The sequence below is a fragment of the Pyrgilauda ruficollis genome, unplaced genomic scaffold, assembly GCF_017590135.1.
Source record: "Pyrgilauda ruficollis isolate IOZ18807 unplaced genomic scaffold, ASM1759013v1 scaffold61, whole genome shotgun sequence".
Lineage (NCBI taxonomy): Eukaryota > Metazoa > Chordata > Aves > Passeriformes > Passeridae > Pyrgilauda > Pyrgilauda ruficollis.
In genome coordinates this window covers 583,169-598,133 of record NW_024527822.1, presented here as the reverse complement: position 1 = coordinate 598,133, position 14,965 = coordinate 583,169, and the positions used below count along the sequence as shown (strand labels likewise).

Sequence of the window (14,965 nt, the reverse complement as noted above, 5' to 3'; positions counted from 1 at the left end):
CAAAGCAAAGTATCAAAGTAAAATTAAACAGAACTGTTTTTCTTGCCTATATATCACACAAGTTTGACTGCAGATGAACTACTAGGAAAACATCTTCCTAAACCGAGTTTATTCTTCCTGAAGCAGCACAGTCTGAAGGTTAAAGCAGAGGACTCGGCTCCATTCACCTGCCAGGTTCTGTTCTGATATCATCTTAAGAGCTGCTGCAGGTGGACATTATCTGTTATGATTTTATGGGAACGCCCCAGCATGGCGTGTGTGTGTTGGTTCAGATCAGGAACATGCCTTTGAAATGCTTTTTCCCATCATCTCCCTTACTGTTGTTTTGTTTGCATCATGGGACAATCCTGGAGTGCATATGCCAGCTTCCTGCAGCAGTGAAACCAAAATGAAGGAGGAATTCACCTAGCACACTTCAGAGCAAGAGGGCATTCAGGCTGTGAGACCAAAAACCAGCTTTTGAAAACAAGATAAACCTGATATCTACACAGTGTAGACATCAGACATCAACTATTCCAAACCAGTGTGGATACCACCTGTGTGATTGCTCTGGTTTTTGTTAAATAACAATTATTTTTTTCCTTACAGACAACACCATCTTCAGACCCCAATGTGACATTATGGTGCAGAGAAAGGAGAAAATCCACTTGAGATCTCCCAACAAATCCACAGTAGATTTATAAAAAGAACCTCTGATCTCCACAACCACAGCCAAGCACTTTATCCTCTTCGATACACTTCCTCACTTTCAAAATGGAATTATCCGAGCAGGAAAAAGGATTCTTAGTCCTGAATAAGAATGTCTACACAGGCATTAACCTGACACATTTGTATTTGGAGTAATTACATCATTACACCTCTGCTGGTTAACATTCCTACACAGTCAACCTCATTTCACTTTACCCCAAGTTTCTGTTTACCCCCTGCAAAAACTCAAGACATTTTGCCTACCTGAGGAAAGCTATCCAGTGACCCAAGATTCTCACATGAAATATGTAGTAAAAAACATTTATGAGGACAGTGGTTAAAACCCAACTTCCTAATGAGCAGGTGGCTTTAATGAAAAAAGGACCAAGAAACTTGAAACATTCCACTAAACACTATTTAGAACTCAGTAAAACAGCATCTTTCTGAAATATCTCTTTTCAAGGAGTTTATTTTCAGGTTTTCCGTGCTGGTGTTTCTCTACTGTAATGTGTCAATGCTCTGATTTAGGAGAGTTGAGTCAAGAGCCCTGGGCTGCAGCACAAATCTTGCCAGCATCACAAATTAAGTAAAATGAGCTAGCAAGTCTGGCTTTCGCCAGGGCCCAGAGGATTTACAGCAGCCAGCCCAGAGAGGGGACTTTGCCTGAGGATAAAGTCTTAGCCTTCCGTGAAAAACAGAAATGTTAGGGAGTTAGGTTTTGCCTGGCTGGGCACTGACATTGAATTTTTTAAACTGCAAAGTTAGAGTATAACTGAGAAATCACTGTGGACTGAGCCTGCACCTGCTATGGCAGGGGGAAAAAATCTGCTTCCCCATCATGGAAGTAATTTCAATCTCTGTTTAAGCTGCTGCAGAAATCAGCTGCCTTCACCTGCTCAGAAGGTTTGGGGGATGAAGAATCAGCATTCATCAGATGTCACACAGCACTGGTTGCTACTGAGCAATTCCCTCCAAACCCCATTCCACTTACTTCACAACTGAGAGTTTGTTTTCGTTTAAAAGTAGGAGATACAATTTAAAACAAACATCTTACTTTCAAATTGGGATTTAGAGAAATCTTCTGCCTCAGCCATAAGATGAGAAGTGTATCCAAATTAAAATATTAGGAAAGATAGGGTTTGATGATACAGACTTTAGAATATAATAGGAATAGGAATATTGGAATAGAGATAGGAATATTATCCATTTTAATAGAAGAAACAGGGGGATAAAAATAGTCAATAAAGTGAAAAATAAACTACTCCAACAGTAAAAAAATTACATTTACTAGAAAAATCAGAACATTTATTTGCTAAAGATTTCTGCCCGGTGTCCATTTAAACAGCCCCTCTCTTACACTCTATCTCATAGAAGGGCACTGCAATATTTCATATTTTTATAACTCCCTCCCATCCCAAGGTGCTTCTCATGTTTTACCTACTCAGGATTGCAGAATACCAGCAGCTGCTGGATCAAAGGCAAAAAAACAATTTCAGAGGAGCTTTGGAGAACAGGGACCGGAGTTCTGTACAATAAAAAAAGAGCAATGCTTATTTTTTTTTTAATAAGGCCAAGTAAAGTTTGCAGCGGGCTCACGAAGTTTCTGTGATCTTGTGTGGAGGTGCCAGGGAAGGGCAGAAAGGTTAAAGTGCAGTTTGTAGAGGTGAGACAAGAAATTGGGGTGTCTTGGCTCCAGCTTTCATGCACATTCCTGCAAGCCACAAAGACAACTTAGTAAGGAAGCAGAAGCATTACCATCCCTTTTATATGGACTTGGATTCCCCAAAACATCTGGAAAAAATTGCCTGGGTCAGTCCTGAACAATCCAGGGACTAAGGAAGTTCATGAGCACTTAACTACTGACACACATTCACCACTTTTCAGACATGCTCAGATGACAATCTGGAATCCTATCGTGGTCAAATGAAATCCAAATTTCTCTTGGAACAAGGCCACAGTCTGATCCTTAGCAAGCACTGGTTTTCTGCCAGGCAGCGGCTTTCAAACCTGAGCCACCACAGCTGTGGCAGAAAACAATGAAGCACTTTTTTTTTTTTTTTTTTGGGTGGTGGTGGGGGTTTAGTTAATTAGAGAAAGTGAAATTTCTATCTTGAGTTCAAGACCTACGGCTCTTTTTCCTCCCAAAGGATTCACACCAGAGCAGGAACTAAATATGGGAAAACATCAGCTTTTAAGTGTTTGCTGCCTGACTTGATGATGAGCATTTACAACCACGTGGCCACTTCCTCACCTTTGTCCATCTCGTTTGCCACCCAGCACTTCTGGATGGGCCATCCTTTGTGCACAGGATTGCTTTTTAACTCTCTTTACTGCCATTTCTCCCCATCTCCAGCCACCTTATTAATGATCCAGCCCGAGTTAGCATCTATAGGTCAAATGGATATCACCTCAACCATCTGCCCTCATAACTCTCCCCTGTAATGAAAGGAGACTGGAGCTGTTTGGGAGGTTTCTCAAGATAACAGATACATTTTTTTTTGGTCGTTAGAGAAGTCAGTGCTGGATCAATATTAATGCTCACATTACTAAAGCTATAGAGAGCAATTGTTTATTATGTCAGCAGGCCTCCTGTGCAGAGCCTGGGTTACAGAAGGGATGAGTTCTACCATTGCAGCACTGAATTTGTCCATCACTGAAATAAAACAAGCTGAGAGCTCTCAGCATGCTGCCTATGAAAAATCTGGTTAGAAAGGCAGCATTTCTTACTTGAGAATATTAGGCTGTGCCAGGGAAGTGGTGGAATCACCGTCCCTGGAATTGTTCAAAAAACATGTGGATGTGTCACTTGGGGACATGGATTTAGTGGTGACTTGGCCGTGTAGGGTTAATGGACTTGATGATGTCAGAGGGCTTTTCTAACCTAAATGATTCAACATCATTTAGGTAACAACATCACCTGGGTCTATGTCAGAAGGCAAATTCACTTTCATGAAAGGATGATTTTGAAGTTGGGGGAGGAAGGAATCTTCTCTTGACACAGGTCTGCAGGGTGATTTGGGGCAGGTTGCTCTACATCCTGCTGCCTTCCCACCTGACAAATGATCATAATTCCATCTCACAGAAATGCTGTAAAAGCTGAACTCGATAAATATGCAGCATCTGGGCAGAAAGCATCAGAATCCCAAATGCAAACTGTGGGGATCTGTCACCACTTCAAATGCTGGAAAGTTTCTTAAGCTGAACAGTTCAGGCAAGAAACTGAAATTTTTGTACCTTTTTTAAGGAAAAACCACTAAAGAAGCTCAAACTCTATTTCTTGGTACATCATGTCCCTCCAGCACAGCAGAGACCCCGGACCAAAGGGTTATTGAATATATACCTTCTTAATTTAGCCACAGCTCAGTTTCAGGACAGCAATACTCAACACTTCAGTAATGAATTTCCAGGTTTATGAAAACTGAGGGACTACTTGTCCCTGAAACTGACATGAAACTACAAAAGAACAGAAATTCTGCCTTTTTGCAGAAAAAGAAGTGCCACATTATCATGCTCACCTGGCTGCCTTGTCAGAGGATGCAGCACAACAGGTCAGATAAAAGTGAAGGCAGGAAAAATAGATGCAAAACTCATCTGATTGACTAGAAATGCACCTATGTATGGGCATTCTTCAAGCAAGAAAACTTATCATATATAAATACACATATAAAATTTAAATTGTCATCATCTTGGTTGTCACCAGACTTTTTACTTGGTAGCTTCAGTGAAAAAACATAAGCACTGACAGCTAAATGTGTGTCCTAGAGAACATGGCACAGACTGGGACAGACAAAATCTCTGCTCAGCTCCTGACCCTGCCAAAAACTTACTCTGTCTGTTGGCTGGCGTTTAATTTAAGTAAAGTTCCAGTCTCTCTTCTGAAAACTGGATTAACATTTCCCTCTGTCACAGGGTGGTGATAGGATAAAACCATCTGGGTAAGACACGCAGATTTAAGAATAAACAAATATTTCTTATGTACAAGATGAAGCAGAGTCAGACATGCTGGCCTAAAGCTGGACACCACTTGCTGCAGAAAGAGTAACGTGATTTTAGTAACAGCAGCTTTTACCTCCAATGCTACATCTAATGTATTAATTGCACAAAGCTCTGGGAGGTAACAGTTCCTGTGGAAGCCAACTCTTGTTATTATAACAATGTAAGATTTAGGCATTTGGCATTTGATATTAACTGCAGTATGGCAGATAAACAGGATCAGCTATCAGAGCAAACCCATTAAAGATACAATTCTCAAAAAGCAGATGTTTCCATCCAACTCACACATTCCTATTTTCAACTATTAAATTTCTTTCATAATCCCTTTCTTTTTAAACAGAACTTGAACATTTTCTTTTCTAAGAGAATGCAAAATGACCAAGTAAGATCAGTAGACCACAGAACTCTTTCACACATAGTTCTGTTCAGATCAGCCTCTCTGCTCCTCTGCATTGCATGGTACCAAGTACCTGAGAATGGGAGTTGGAAGCATCAGGAAAATTAGGATTTGGGAAAGGAAGTGATCTGGCAGTGCCTGCACTGAAATCTTCAATCCGTCTTCATTTCCAAGCATATCCTCCTTAGGACCACATGGACATCAAGGCTGATGGCTTTATACACAGCCAGCTCAGCCTCTCCAAAGTAAGGAAGGAAGGGATTGTTCCCACCCAACATATGAAACATTTTAGTGAGAAAAAACCAGAAAAAAACTTCCTGCAGACTTCCAGAATAATTTTCCTATTGTCTAGTTAAAGCATGAGATGAAGCCAAAGATAAATTTTTGGAAATTTTAAGCCATTAAGTCAAGAGCTTACATCCCTATCATATCCTAATAAGCAGGAGCTTTTGATTTCTGTTAAAATTGAAGTCTTTTTCTTGTGCCATGATATGTTTTATCTCTTTAACTTGTAATAACAATGGCCTTTTCCCAAAACAAACAGAAAGTGTGCTTATAGTCCATAGAGGAAATTAATGGAAGAGGGACAAAATTCAATCCTGATATCCTACAGGCCAATATCCTGATACTTTAATGCAAAATGAACACACTGAGATACCTGTGACACATGTGGGGCTTAGAATACTGGATTTTATATAGATACTTGTGTGTAAGTTACACACATATATATATATTTATAACTGTATTTATAATTTCTCTGCTGTATGAACACAACTGATCACTGATGTGACCTGTTTACCAAACAGACAATATTAACACAACAGATTTCTCCTTTACTTTATAAAGATCAACCAACCTATTATCAAACCCTGACATTTTCCAGTTGATACTTTCTATGGGAAGAGAGCTGGGAAGAGGGCACCACCAAGGAGCTCATCTTCCATGTATCTCAGATTTTTCCACTGACATTGTCAGCAAGTTCACTGCAGTGCCTTCTCAGTATGTTATCAAATGCAAAAATCACCAATACATTAAAAAAAAAGAAAAAAAAAGAAAAAAAAAAGAAAAAGGAAAGAAGAGAGAAAAGAAAAGCTTTCAGGTATGGCAAGTGATTTGATTTTGCATAAATAACTAAAACACTGTAAGGAAGACATGAAAGATGCTTGAAGTTAAACATCTCAACTTGTTAATCACACTGGGAAATGCTGCCCCAAATGGCTGGGTGGTGCCTTCAGTCCTTACTACTAGCCAGCACTGAACTTTGAGGTGCTCAGCAGGACTGACACACACTTGGTGCATACATTTATCAGTCACTCCAGAAGCCCTTATTAACCTGTTCAAGAAGCTACAAGAGGTCAACAAAACATCCCTCCATCCCTAATGACATAATGCATCCAACCATTTGGAAATATGTATGACAGCAATAATCAGGTTCTGGACTCAAAAGTTTCCAGATCGATTCAGTTACCTCTCCATCCTCCCCATCTTGGTGTGAAATCATTGGAGATGAACTACTGAGAAGAGAGTACTGAGAGTTTCCCAGAAACAAACCATAACTCCTAAACCTGTAGTTCTACATTTAAATGGAAACTGTTTCATCCTTTCTTTTGTCCTGGTTCAAGCATCTGTGCAGGAGAAGCTAAACTAAATGAGGCTAAAATAAGGAAGATTATCTGCTAGTTTGGGTTAGAAGTGACCTAATGGGACAACTCAAATGGAAATATATCTGAGAGTGGAAGGAAAAAAAACCCCAAAGATAAAGTATTTTTATGTCCAGCTGGTAAAGTAAAAAACCCACCTCAGGATCACACAGGCATAAGGGAGTGGAAAAAAAATGGGAGAGTTGTGAGGAGCATCACTCTGGGCATCAGATCTTGGCTTAGGATATAATGTGAGATTCTGACTTCCAGTGCTGCTTTAGGATACCAGATGCAATGAGAGTAACACTTCTAAGTAGTTACTAGTGGCTGCCCTTGTTCTAAAATTTTTTAAAAATATGGAGTTTTATGAAGCCAAACTACACAGGATTCTTAAAATGACACAGAGAGTTCCCTGCTGAAGACAGAAAAACAGAGCTGGCAGATTGTTACCTGCTACACCCGCAATCTCTGTCTGACCTGACAAAATATTAGTCCAGAATTTGTGCTGCTACAGCAAGCAAAAACATGTTTCTGTCTAAATACAAGAAGGGAGACTTTATTTTTGCTTTGACTTTAAAGCAGCGGCTCAACATTTTTTGTAGCTCATGCACAAATACAGCAGTGCTGGGTTAATGGGTCTGGAGAGTAGAAACAACCCCAGAAGCATCTTTAGGAAGTGTTGGAATGAGAAATTTGTGAGATCCAGCCAGCTCCCTGTCAGCAGGGCAGCCTTGGCTCAGTCACTTTGCTCTGAATTACTTGGGATTGAGTCTCTCCCCTGAACTCTGCAGAGTGTAATGTGAAAACCACTGCAGTTAGATCAAAACATAGAGCCAGGGACAGAAAACCTCTACAACAAAATTTGGCTTTGTCTCCATGCTTTTTATTTCACTTTTTACTCCCTTTGGGATGCATGATCCTTAACAGAACCTAGAACTAGTCCCAAAGTATGCGTGCAGGCGCAGAGGTTTTCTCTTTAAAGGAACATTTTGACTTCTAAAAAATAATATTATTAGCAAAGACAAGGTAATTAGGCAATGACAATTCATAGAGTACAACCAATCAATAACAGAGTACATTAGCAAGACTGACAGAGGTGTGAAGCTGATACATTATAAATGGCTCTATACTGACCTGTAAAAATGCAGCGTTTCCCTAACATTCAGCACAATAAAAAAACTAAAATGCTATATAAGCAAGCCAACCTGAAATGACACCTAGTATTATAAATGGCCTAATCTATATGTTAATACTGTTGTATCACATAACTGCAGCAAGACTAAGATAACAATATGACTTTGGGGTTTCTATGGCTACATCCTGGGCTAACGTGCCTGAAAGGGCTTGCTGCTGACACCACACAAGCTTTCTGAGTGCTTCTCTTTGGTTATTTATGATATGATTTATGATAACGACAACATCTCCTATTTTCTCCCCTCGTCAGATACAATAAATTGCCATCGTTAATCACCGTTCTTGCTTCAGCTATGATTACAATGGTATAATAGGGCCTAGCTATGGTAATACTGTGTATTAAGGTGTTTTTTCCCCCCCTTTAAAGAAATATGCACAAGTAGATCTTTGTAGCCGATGTCAGTACCTGTAGTATTTTAATAATCTTCCCAGGAGTATTCCTGGATGAAAATTTCTGTTACAACTGAGATTCAGCACTGCTCCTCTTGCAAAGATCACATTTACCATCTAAAGACTCAAAATCCACATTGTATTATCTGTATCTAATAATTCTCAGATATAATAAGAGGGGTTTACACGTATTTTTTCTTGAGAAAAGGAAAGCAGACCATCAGTCTTTTCACTTTGCACCTCTGTATCTAATCTTCCCAGCTGAGCTTTCCAAACCAGCTTTTCAAGTATCACAAATCTTACTAAAAACAAAAACACTGAACCTCTATAAACATCTGGAATGATTTTTACAGTGCTTTTCCTTTTCTATACTATGGTCTTGTATAAGAAAATACACCGTTCTACCTTCAACAAAATCCTAGGCTGAAAATCCCTAGGCTTTTACAAATATTTTAGGAAGCAACTATTTGTACCTCCTGGCAAAGGAACAGACTAGGTATTTATTGCACTGGGGTACCTGTACTACTTCCATATTAATATATTTTTACCTGGCATTGCAAAATTTTAGTCCCTCACAGATTTACAACCTACATGTATATTTGGGTATGTGGATTCAGCAGTGAGAAATTACTGTCATTATTTAATGTCTTATTTTGCAACTGAGCTAAAGAATTCCAGAAACAAGAAGGCATAACTGTCCCACAGACATCACATATTTCTTTCGCTCTATTACTTCAGATCTCACTCTTTCTCCCCAGAAATTCAAAATTTAACCCCAAAGAGTTTGGGGTTTTTTGTGTAATGTATCTGTGAGAGGAGAAATGTGGTTTAAGGCCCAGATGTTAGAATTGAAGAGTCACATTTCTCATCCTCAAGAGTCCCAGTGGCAGCAAGTAAGAGGCAGACATGATGGCACAATGGGCTATTTTAGATTGTACTAACAAGCATATTTGTGCTTATATTGCTGCTAAAAATAGCTAAGGTGTCCTTCAGCCCAGAGTGACCCAACTCGTTGCTGGTTTTGTGGCCAAGGCAGAGGAGCTGGGAGGGGAGATTGTAGATCAGCACAGGGAAGATGTCTGGCATGGAAAAAATGGCAACATGAAAACAGTGGTTAGTAAGTAATGAGCTCATCTCCAAGTTCACAGGATAAAGACAGACACTGCCAGGTGGGGCACAAAATCCACATGGAAAGAGATTTCCTCTGGCAGACAAGGTGTGTGATCAGCTACAATTACCTGTGTCTTGCCTTTGACTCCTTTACTCCCTCAAAAGTAGACCTGGGCTATTTTGGGTCTTAACTCTCATATTCTTATTCACATGAGGGAGCTTCTGCAAAAATGCATTCCCAGAAGGAAGTCTTGGCTCAACTCAGCTTAAAGACCATCATCACTCCAGCTATGCACGACAAAGATGCAATTTTGCTGTCATAAAAAAGGCTCTGAGTGTTTAAATCACCTTCAAGTAACTTTTTAGTTCAACAACTCATTGCCCATTAATTGCCTTGCCTCTCTTCCTCCTCTTGTGCATCACTTGCAATTGCAAGGGCATGTTTGAATCCCAATGATAAGCTGCTCAGGGCAAGAACTGTATCTGTGTTTTCCAAAGTACTTTGGTTACTTCTGGCACTAGAAGAAAAACAAACAGAGCACGTATTTAAGAGACTCTTCCAACCATCTTTTTGTCTTCATTAGGTAAGAAAGGGAAATTCAGTATTTTCTCAACAGTTCAAAAATATTTTCTAAAAAAGAGAAAGACTGGAGTAGGAAGAAGTCTATTTTCAATAGATTAATTGAGAGGTACAGAAAAAGCTAACCAGAGCCTGTGGTCTAGAATAAATTGGAAAAGCTCTGTCTATCCTGTTAGGTGAAATCCTGATCATTGGTATTGATCCATAGTGGCATAAATTAAGAGAAGTCACAGAAATTTAATTAAAAATGAATTAAAAAGCTCTGCAATTGACTGGAAAACTCTCACTAATGTAAACAGAATTACTTAAGAGTTAAAAAAAAAGGCTCATGTTCACCCTCTCCCTTAATAAATGTATACACACCATGCCCAAAAGTGTTTACCAAATCTTCCAGCTCTTGGGAATGGGTTTGGAATATTTCAGATGTTGGGATCCCATTTCTTTAATGACACCAGCAGCAATCATGAATGCTTTTGCCACGCAGAGCAATGAGTTTGTATTCACAGTTGCTAACTCAGAAACACAACTGCAGTTACAGCTTCCAACTCTTCCAAAGCCTTCAGGAAGATGTCCTGACCACACTTATCCTGGGACTTCAGTGCTCTGAACTGGCACTGGTGTGTCCTGGTACATCTGTGAACCCCCCACTCCTTTGCTGGGATGAATTCTGAGCCACAATACGAATCCCATAACAAATACAATCTTCTTGATCTAGCAGAGAAGGAAATCACTGATGATAAGGTTTTAATAAAGCTTGACAAGCTTCAAAATTAAATTTGCTGGGAAGGGTTCACCCCCGAAACAGATACTTTCAAGCGGTCTTCACGAAAGAAGCCATGGAGACTTAAAGAGAGGAAAATGTTTACTTTGAGAGTTTTTTTTCTTACAGCTACAAATCCAATTAGTGACTCTCTTTGTCTTCCAGCCTCTCTGCTTTATTCTGTATGGGAGCACATGTGTGTCCAGGCTCTCCCTGTCACCCTGCCCTGCAAAAGGTGCCCATAGGCAGAGAGAAAACTAATCAGGGCAGTGTGATCACCCAGCCAGCAGCACTTCCCCGGCGACACTCCAGAGCCATCTGAAACCGGATCGGGCAGCCCGACGCCACGGAGGGTTCACAGTGCTGCTGTCAGCACTGCTGGGGAAAAAGTGCTCCGAGAGCATGGGGTGACTGTGCTGAGCAATAATTCTGTGGGCAGCTTCCCACTCCGGCAAGGAGCCCGATTCAGGAGGTTGTAGGAAAATTTAAACCACATCCAATTTAAAACCTCTGCTTTTTTTCCGGTGACCTTATAATTTTTCAGGGACAGCTGCTAAAATCTATTGCTTCTTTCCATAGGACCTCATGGATCACAGCAACATCTTCAAATAAATCTCACTTTCGAGGGAGCTCAGAGGCTGAAAACACAGCACAGGAGTCAGTTAGGTATTCTCACTATACAACAGCTTTTTGGGGAGACAACTCGTGGGCTTTTACAAGGCCACAGCCACAAAACAGTCCTGCGCTTCTGAGGTTGCTGCAAGACTTTGTAGGACAATTAACTAAGCAATAAACAGTGAAAAACATGAGAGAAAAAAAAATAAAAAGGAGATTCAGAAATACCAGAGTCCTGCATATGCAGAAGTAGAGCTGGGCACGGACGTGAAATAATTGTGATACATTTCTTGTGGTGTCACTTGCAAAGGAGACACAGTAAGGGAGGATACCCTTTTACAAGAGAATGTAGTGACAGAACAAGGGGGAAAGGCTTCAAACTGACAGAGAGGAGGTTTGGATTGGATATTGGGTAGAAAATGTTTACTGTGAGGGTGGGGTGGCTCTGGCACAGGCTGCCCAGAGAAGTGTCCAATGCCAGGTTGGATGGGTCCTGGAGTAACCTGAGATAGTGGAAGACGTCCCTGTCCATGACAGGGGAGTGGCACAAGACCAGCTTCAGGATCCCTTTCAACTCAAATAATTCTCTGAGTCTATGACTTTTGTGGAAGCATTAAGCAAGTTTTAGAATACTGCCTCTGTTTAGAAACATTCCAACATTTTATTTTTCAAAATAAAAACTCACAGCTCTGACAAGGACCTCAAGGCCCACATTGTGTGATGCTGCACTTTAGATTCAACTCCCTCTTTATGCTGCAGCCTTCATTTGGATGCAAGGGCTGCCCCTATGCTCCCAATGACCTTGGCAAAACTCTTAAAAACAAAACAAAAACAAAACAGAAAAAAAACCACACTAAAAAACCTTCAGGACCTCAGGCTCTAAAGCTATTTTAGAATTAGCTTTGAATAATTGTCCCACAATAGGAGTTTTCTTGATTAATTGCTTAAGATAAGGCCTCCTTTTCCTTGCTGGCCTCCAGTGACTCCCTCCACTTCCCATAATCACTTTTGTCTCAGTCTCCTGTTTACTGGGAACAGCTAAGAGAAAAATCAGAGATACACCAACTCCATTACCTGAGGATTAGCCAGAAGATAACCCTATGTATTCCATTACTGACCATTATTTGAGTAATTATTCAATCAAGTTTAGACCATGTGAAAGATGCACTAATTGTTTTGCAGAGCTTGCCCAAGCTGTTTATCTAAGGGATGCAACTTGTGTCCTTTAACAAAACAAAGATGATATGCTGATTGCAAAGGAAAATGAGAAGTGGCTTTGTATTGAACTCTGTATCCTAATTAGGCTTAACCAGGAGTTAAGGATCTATTTTGATCAAGTTTCCGCACGAGCTGGATTGGGCACATACTTGATTACAGAAATTCTGCAGGATATTGCTTTTCCACCTGAATTATTTAAAAAATGGTACATGGCCATTATTTTTCTAGTTTATGAGATAAGCATCCTGAATATAGGGAAAGCAGGGATAGTGGAGAAACAAACAAGCCAGTAACCAGCAGGCTTAATTTAAACAAGAAACTTGTGCACACATCAGTACTAGAGTCAGAAGGCTTGATACTCTGATTTAAACTGAATTAATGCCTTTTAGCTAAGTAATATTTTTCTTGGACACACGGAAGGAATGAAAAAAATCCAACGAAAACAAATTTAGTGGAGGAATTGGCTTCAGTAGGCAGTTTTACGTAACATTAACTTTCCACTCAGACATAAAAAAATATAACACCCCTTCATTTCAGAGTTGTCGGATTCCCCTGTAACCTTCCCGTTCCATGGACTTCAGGCTGGTTCACTACCAGGTGACTCCCTGCTGAGAGGGAACTGCAATTCCCAGGGACACCAGCTGATGGTCCACAAAGACCCCAAAGAAAGCACAGACTGAAGACAACTTCTTCATCTCGAGCTACAAAACTTCCCTTTCTCGTGAAACCTTGCAAAAGCATTTGCAGCTGACGCAGTTCATCCGTAACTTTATTTGCTCTGCTGCTTGTTGCCACTCTTTCTAACCCCCTGTTCCATAAACTCAGGCCTTTACCACCCCTGTCTTTGTGAGTTTTGGAGGGTGGAGGGGAGATTTATCTTCAGGAGTGAGCACAAACTGTTGGTATTCTTGGGATTGAGGCAGAACGAAGCGCGCTCAGCCGTGGCAATGGAGCTCCTTCCAAGCCAGGATTAAAGCCAGTGGTGGGGAAGCTCGAGTTTTAATGGATAAATTGCTGCTCAGCCAAACATCTCTGCTGATGAAGGGGACTTGGAATTGGGGGGAGGGAGGGGATTATCATCCTACTGGGCCATGTCATTTTTGAGAACACCCTCCTCTTAATTTAGTTATGTGCCAAACACTGAGCAGCCGTTTGACCCAAATCCTATTAGCAACAACAATCTGTTGTTCCCTCCTCTCCCCAAAATGGAATATGCTCTGGGATGCATTACAGAGAAAGAAATTGGAATGAGGGAGGTTTTCCCCATTAATTTCTCCCACTTCCCAATTCAAGCTGTAAGTTCATGGGACAGGGACCTGAATTAGATTTGTAAAGCAGGGACTTCACCCACACTGCTGCCTGGATAAATCTGGAACAGAAAAACACTGATGTCTTTCTTTCACCATTTTTTAACCTTTTTGTTCTGATTTTCTGGTTTTGTTCATTGTTGTATTTTTCTCTTTTCCACCTCTTCATTGCAGATGTCCCTGCCTGTGGCAGAGGGTTAAAACTAGACAATCTTTAAAATCCCTTCCAAACCGTTCCAGGATTCTGTGATTTTACAATTCATTAACTGCTCCTTCCAAAACCCAGAAAATCACAGGTTTTCTGTATTACATAATTTTTCTGCTTTTTCCTCTCCCTCACTCTGAGCTTTCCTGAGCTTTCTCTTTGTCTAGCATTTAGCAGGAAGAAAAAAACTAGAAGAGGGAAGATCACATTTGCTTTTTGTGTCACTTAGGATATCTTCATGGAGGAGACTGATGGCCAAAGGCCAGACTGAAGCAAAAGGTAAAGCACAAAACACTCAAAAAGCCCATGAAATATGGAACTATAAGAAGCAGTAAGAAGAGGAAGAGGAGATAAAGAGGAGTTACACTAAATAAACATTTCCAGACCAAAATGAAGAAGATGGGACAAGCATGTATGTTGTGGACACATGCTCAAAGCAGCTGTGGGACAAACCAGAATGTAAATGGGCAGGAGTTGTCTGCTGGTTTGGTTTTTTCCATCACATGATGCTAAATGCTGCATGATTTGGTCCTCAGGGTCTTGTTTAGGCAGGGTCTCTTCACTCCTGAGTTCTTTCATCTCACACCTGTCACTGTAGTTACTGGGGCTTCGTTTCTTGTGCACATCCAGAAAAATAAAAAAAATGCCCGAGGATACTCCTAGATAAAAAGCTGCTCATATGTGACATAGCTTGGCAATTATTAGGAAGTAGAAGACTTATTCAGATCTCTGACTTTGCAGTATGGCAGAGGATTCTTTTTCCAGCTGGGGTAGGATATCTATTTATTTCTCTTATATGGCATCTCTGATTCAGCAGAGATCATTCCTCAATTCACCTTCTAAATTTTTTCTTTTCCTTTCTTCAGGAG

General features: G+C 40.5%; 1 protein-coding gene across 1 annotated transcript in view; it reads right to left on the bottom strand.

The window, feature by feature from the left end:
* TAF3 (TATA-box binding protein associated factor 3) overlaps positions 1-14,965 on the bottom strand; it is a 114,106-nt gene that overhangs the window by 27,954 nt on the left and 71,187 nt on the right. The window lies entirely within an intron of this gene.